We start from the raw sequence: 6,601 nt of genomic DNA, 5'->3' as shown, positions 1-6,601 counted from the left end.
TCAGGTGCTCATTCCTAGGTTTGACCGTGATTATCCGAGCACGTTGAGTTACACCCTCTGAAGTGGTGAGTCCTCATGGTCCGAGGACTAGTTATTCAGATTTCCTCATTTAATTTGAGTCGTTCAGTTTATTTCCTGAGTTCGGGTCAGTTGGGGTTTGTCCTAATGGCTCATGGATATACAGTTTAGTAGAGGCTTGTCAGACTAGATGGATAGATTGATCAGATTTGTCAGAGATGTCGTATTTTGTTACTTTCCGTATTTCATTCGTATTGCTGTATGATATTATAGAGGATATTTAGATGTTTTGATTATGATGACTTTGATTATAAGTGTTAAATGGTAGAAAAATGGCTAAAAGGGTTAGCTTGGGGCTACTTGTAGCCTTAAGAACCATGTGACGCCTTGAGACCCGTTTTTGGGGCGTTACAAACTTGGTATCAGAGCCTAAGGTTATTAGAGTCCTAGGGAGTCTGACAAGCCGCATTAAGTAGAGTCTTAATCATCGGTGTGTAGCGCGCCACATCTATGAGCAAGAGGTTATGAAATGTTTTAGAAAAAAAAGGGTTGTTTTACTCTTTCAGAAGTCTATCGTGCTTACAGTTGTTCCCTTTTAGCTATTAATTCGTGCTCTCTTCTTTCAGAATATGCCTCCTCGCCGAGCTAAAAGAAATAACGTGGGTCAGCAACCTCAGCCTGCTGATCCCCTGAATGAGAATGTATCCCACGCTGAATTCAGGGCAGCCTTTCAGGCACTTGCCCAAGCTGTTACCGCCAATGTTCAGACCAACCAGGCCCCGGCTCCATAACAACAGGGAGGTGACTTAGCTGCTACAAGAATTCATGACTTTATGTAGATGAATCTGCCAGAGTTTTATGGGTCCAAGGTAGGTGAGGATCCTCAGTTGTATCTGGAGAAGATAAAGAAGATCACACAGGTAATGCACGTGTTTGAGATGGAGAGTGTTGAGTTAGCATCCTACAGATTAAAAGGCCTTGCGTATGACTGGGTGGTTGCATGGAGAAAGGGTAGAGTAGAGAGTGCCGCTCCTATGACTTGGCAGGAGTTCTAGGATGCATTCCTGGATAAATTCTTTTCGCTAGATTTGAGAGAGGCAAAAGTAGAGGAGTTCATGAACTTACGGCAAGACTCCATGACTGTTAAGGAGTATTGCTTGAAGTTCAATCAGTTAGCAAAATATGCCCTAAATCTGATAGCCGACAACCGAGCCAGTATGGGTAAGTTCTTGACAGGGGTGTCAAGCTATGTGGTTAAGGAGTGTAGATCAGCTTTGCTTAGTAGTGAGATGAATCTTTCCAGACTGATGACCCATGCCCAAGAAATCGAATCAGATAAGATAAAGGAGAGGGATAGAGTAAGGGGGAATAAGAGAGCCAGATCCGAGCAACTTACTTATGGTCAGAACAGATCGCAAGGAGGGAATCGCCCTCAGTTTCAGAGCCGCTCATCTATGCCAGCACCATCGTCAGCTAGTGCTCAAGCACTTAGAGGTAGGCAAGAACGGGGAAACAGGTCCTCAATGTTCAGATCTTAGAATACTGTGAGTAACCGGCCTAACCGGCCTAACCGTCCACCATACACCAGGTGTGGTAGGGATCACGGGGGTAAGTGTTTGTGGGGTCAAAAGGGCTGCTATGGATGTGCCCAGGAGGGCCACGATTTTAGAGATTGTCCTCATACCAAATAGGGGAACCGTGATGTTCGCCCCCAGGCTCAGATTGCTAGTGCTCCAGCTCCTGTAGCTCGTCCAGCTCCTACTCATAGTGCTTCTTCCAGCACTGCTGGCGGTCAGCGCCAGAACAGATTCTATGCTTTGCCTTCCCGTCAGGAGCAGGAGGACTCCCCCGATGTTGTTACTGGTATGCTTTATGTGTTTCAGTTTGATGTTTATGCATTGTTGGACCCTGGGTCTAGTTTTTCATACGTGACACCTCTGGTTGCTGTGAATTTTGAAGTGAGTCCCGAGATTGTCTCTGAGCCCATCCTAGTTTCTACCCCTGTGGGTGAGTCCATTGTTGCCCGAAAAGTGTACAAAAAGTATCCTTTTTCTATTCTTCATAGAGTTATGTTTGCTGATCTGATAGAGTTAGATATGGTAGATTTTGATGTTATTCTGGGTATGGACTGGCTTCACTCTTTTTATGCATCCATAGACTGTCGTACTCGTGTAGTCAAGTTTTAGTTCCGTGGTGAGTCTGTTATCGAATGGTCAGGTAATTCCTCATCTCCCAAGAGTCATTTTATCTTATATCTCATGGCTAGAAAGCTTATTTCCAAAGGGTGCATTTATCACCTAGTCAGAGTTAAAGACACTAAGTTTGAGACTCTAACTCTCCAGTCAGTTGACGTTATTAACGAGTTTCCTAATGTCTTTCCAGAAGATCTTCCAGGGGTACCTCCCGATAAAGAGATAGAATTCGGGATTGATCTTCTTCCCGATACTCATCCTATTTCCATTCTTCCATATCGTATGGCACCCGCAGAACTTAAGGAGTTGAAAGAGAAACTCAAAGATCTCTTAGATAAAAGTTTTATAAGACCAAGTGTGTCTCCTTGGGGTGCACCTATCTTATTCGTGCGAAAGGAAAATGGCTTTTTACGCATGTGCATTGACTATCGCCAGCTTAACAAAGTCACTATCAAAAACAAGTATCCCCTTCCAAGAATAGATGATTTTTTTGATCAATTGCAAGGTGCAAGTTACTTCTCAAAGATAGACCTTCGCTCTGGCTATCATCAACTCAGAGTTAGGAAATGTGATATCCCGAAGACAACCTTCCAAACACGTTATGGTCATTTTAAGTTTCTTGTTATGTCCTTCGGGCTAACTAATGCCCCAACAGCTTTTATGGACCTCATGAATCAAGTGTTCAGGCCATGTCTTGATATATTTGTCATAGTGTTTATAGATGACATTCTGGTATACTCCCGTAGTGAGAATGAACATACAGATCATCTCCGAATCGTATTGCAAACCCTTAGAAATCATCACTTGTTTGCCAAATTTAGCAAGTGTGAATTTTGGCTAAGGTCAGTTTTTTTTTTAGGTCATATTATTTCTTCCAAAGGTGTTAAAGTTGATCCCCAGAAAATAAAAGCTGTTAGAAACTAGCCTAGACTTGTCTCTCCATTCGACATTGGAAGTTTCTTGGGTCTGGCTGGCTATTACCGTCGTTTTGTTGAAGGTTTCTCCTCTATAACACTCCTATGACTCGGTTGACCCAAAAGAAAGTGAAGTTCTTGTGGTCCGATTCTTGTGAGAATAGTTTTCGGGAGTTAAAGATTCGACTCACTATAGCCCCTATTTTGACTCTGGCTGATGGCGTTGATGGTTTTGTGGTATATTGTGATACTTCTAGAGTTGGTTTGGATTGTGTACTGATGCAGAGAGGTAAGGTTATAGCCTATGCCTCTAGACAGCTGAAACCCCATGAGAAGAATTACCTCACCCATGATCTTGAGTTAGCTACTATTGTGTTTGCTCTGAAAATCTGGAGACACTACTTGTATGGTGTTCATGTTAATTTTTTCACTGATCATAAGAGTCTGCAGTATGTTTTTACCCAGAGAGTGTTGAATCTTAGGCAGAGAAGGTGGTTAGTATGATATGAGTGTGTTGTATCACCCGAGAAAGGCCAATGTAGTGGCGGATGCGCTTAGCAGGATGTCTATGGGTAGTGCTTCACATATTAGAGAGGGTAAGAAGGAGTTGGCTTATGATGTGCATCGGTTGGCTAGGTTGGGATTTAGGTTGCTTGACTCCGCTGAAGGGAGTATGTTAGTACAGAGTAGCTCCAAATCCTCCTTGGTTTCAGAAGTAAAGGAGAAGAAAAATTTATATGCTAGTTTGGTCAGACTGAAAGAATCAGTCAAGGACCAAAAGGTGGAGGTTTTCTCCCAAGGGGGGGATGGTGTGTTGAGATTGTAGGATAGATTATGTGTTTCGGATGCCGAGGATCTGAGAAAGAGAATTATGGCTGAAGCACACAATGCGCGATATTCTATTCATCCTAGTGCCACCAAGATGTACCGCGACTTGTGGGAAATCTATTGGTGGAGTGGCATGAAGAAGGATATAGCAACATTTATGGCTAAATGTGCGACGTGCCAACAGGTTAAGGTAGAACACCAAAGATTTGGTGGTATGATGCAGGAGTTCGATATTCCCACTTGGAAGTGGGAAGAGATAAACATGGATTTTGTGACTGGTTTACCTCCTTCCCGACACCATCATGATTCCATTTGGGTTGTTGTGGATAGATTGACTAAGTCTGCACACTTTTTGCCTGTGCATACTTCTTATACTACTGAGGATTACGCTAGATTATACATCCGGGAATTAGTCAGAATGCATGGAGTTCCCTTGTCCATCATTTCAGATAGGGGTACTCAGTTTACTTCGTAGTTTTGGAGAGCTTTTAAAAAGGATCTTGGTACCCAAGTGCATTTGAGTTCTGCTTTCCATCCGCAGACAGATGGTCAGGCTGAGAGGACCATCCAGACCTTAGAGGATATGTTGAGAGCGTGTGCTCTTAACTTTAAGGGGAGTTAGGATAAGCATTTACCGTTGATATAGTTTGCTTACAATAACAGTTTTTACTCTAGCATTGGCATGGCTCTATTTGAGGCTTTATATGAGAGGAAATGTAGGTCACCCATAGGTTGGTTGAAGTGGGTGAAGCGGCCGTGAGTGGTCCTGATTTGGTCTTTGAAGCTATGGAAAAAGTCAAAGTGATTAGAGAAAGATTAAAAACCACACAGAGTCGTCAGAAGTCGTATGCTGATGTGAGGAGAAGAGACCTTAAATTTAAAGTTGGTGACTTGGTGTATTTGAAGATTTCACCCATGAAGGGAGTGAAGAGATTCAGAAAGAAGGGGAAACTTAGTCCCCATTATGTTGTCCCCTACAAAGTTCTTAGCCGTGTTGGTAAGGTAGCGTATGAGGTTGAGTTTCCTTTAGAGTTATCTTTCGTTCACTCTGTCTTCCATGTATCCATGCTTAGGAAACACGTTGGTGATTGTGTTGTTGTAGATCGTTCAGAAAACCCTGATGTGCAAGATAATCTTTCTTTTGAGGAAGTACCTATTGAGATTTTAGATCACCAAGTCCGAAGACTAAGGAACAAAGAAGTTCCCTTGGTCAAGGTGTTATGGCGAAACCAATCCGTTGAGGGTGCAACATGGGAAGCTGAGGTGGATATGCGATCCAAGTACACGCACCTATTTTCCATTAGCTTCGATCAAGCCGAAAGTACTATTCTTCTTTAAATCATTCCTTTTCTATACAGAATTGTAGTAGTTCAGCAGTTATTTTATACTATTCAACTATGATTTCATGAGTGATGCACCTCTTGTTGTGTCCGAAATATATAATAAAATAGAGGCAAGATTAGCAGGTTGCTTCAGCTGTGTACCCTTCATTTTCTCTTTACTCTTAGTATACCCAGCGTCATTCGAGGACGAATGTCCCCAAGGGGGAGATATTGTAATGCCCCGCACTTTCCTAAGCTAGAAAATGAACCGTTGTTCGTATATGTGAAAACCCCAATTTTGTAAGCCATATTTGGGCACCTAAATTACCTAGAGTACCCTTGTTATAAGAGAGTTTATGATGTGTTAAGTGTGGTTATATGAGTCACTTAAGGTAGTACAAGTTAAGAGTTTTGAAATCCATCAAGTTTTAGTGTTTAAATTCGCAAGGGTCATCTTTGAATGAGCATAACTTGATAAATATGTGGTATTTCTATATATTTCTACCCACAAAATTATAGATAATTGAATTAGCTTTCCAAAGATACCAATTTCACCAAAATACAACACCCGAGCTAGGAGTTATGGCTTTGCGAAGTAGAGTGCGTCGCCTAACCAATCGCACATGGCCACTGAAAAGCATATGCGGCGCCTATGTAAATATAGACGATATCATATGCGGTGCCCATGTAAATATAGGCGATATCATATGCAGCGCCTATGTAAATATATGCGATATTATATGCGACGCATATCTTATGGTTTCAAGTGGCTTAAACACTCCGTTTTTGGGTTATTTTGAGGGCAATTAAGTCTTTTGGCACTCCTTACACACCCCTAAACATAACCTTACGAATTTAATAGATTCTAAACACCTCATAACCCTATTATCAGTCTAAGTTCATCATCCAAGAGCACTAAAGGAGAAAAACAACTAGGGTTACACAATCAACATTGAGGGTCCAATCTTTCAATGAATCCGTTACCATAAAGGTATGTGGGGTTATGAACAAGAACACCCTTTCGTTCTTGTGCCCAAAGTTTGCATTATTTTATAAAGATACATGATTTTTACATGTTTTATCATGAGTTTGAAGTGATAAATCTTATCCAATGTTGTTATTCAAGATACTATGATTATTTTGAATCTTTAGAAAATAAACTCCATGAGTTTGAGATTATTGTTATGATTAAAGGCTGAAATTTTTCAGATTTTTGTATAAATTATGCATGCTTGTGATATAAAGCATAAATGCAGAAATGTTTTGATTAAGTATCACTATAAGGGTCATTAACCCACATTGAGATTGTTGTTTTGAGAATTTATGT

This window comes from Capsicum annuum, chromosome 12 (genome assembly GCF_002878395.1).
Source record: "Capsicum annuum cultivar UCD-10X-F1 chromosome 12, UCD10Xv1.1, whole genome shotgun sequence".
NCBI lineage: Eukaryota > Viridiplantae > Streptophyta > Magnoliopsida > Solanales > Solanaceae > Capsicum > Capsicum annuum.
Note: the sequence above shows the minus strand (reverse complement) of the source record.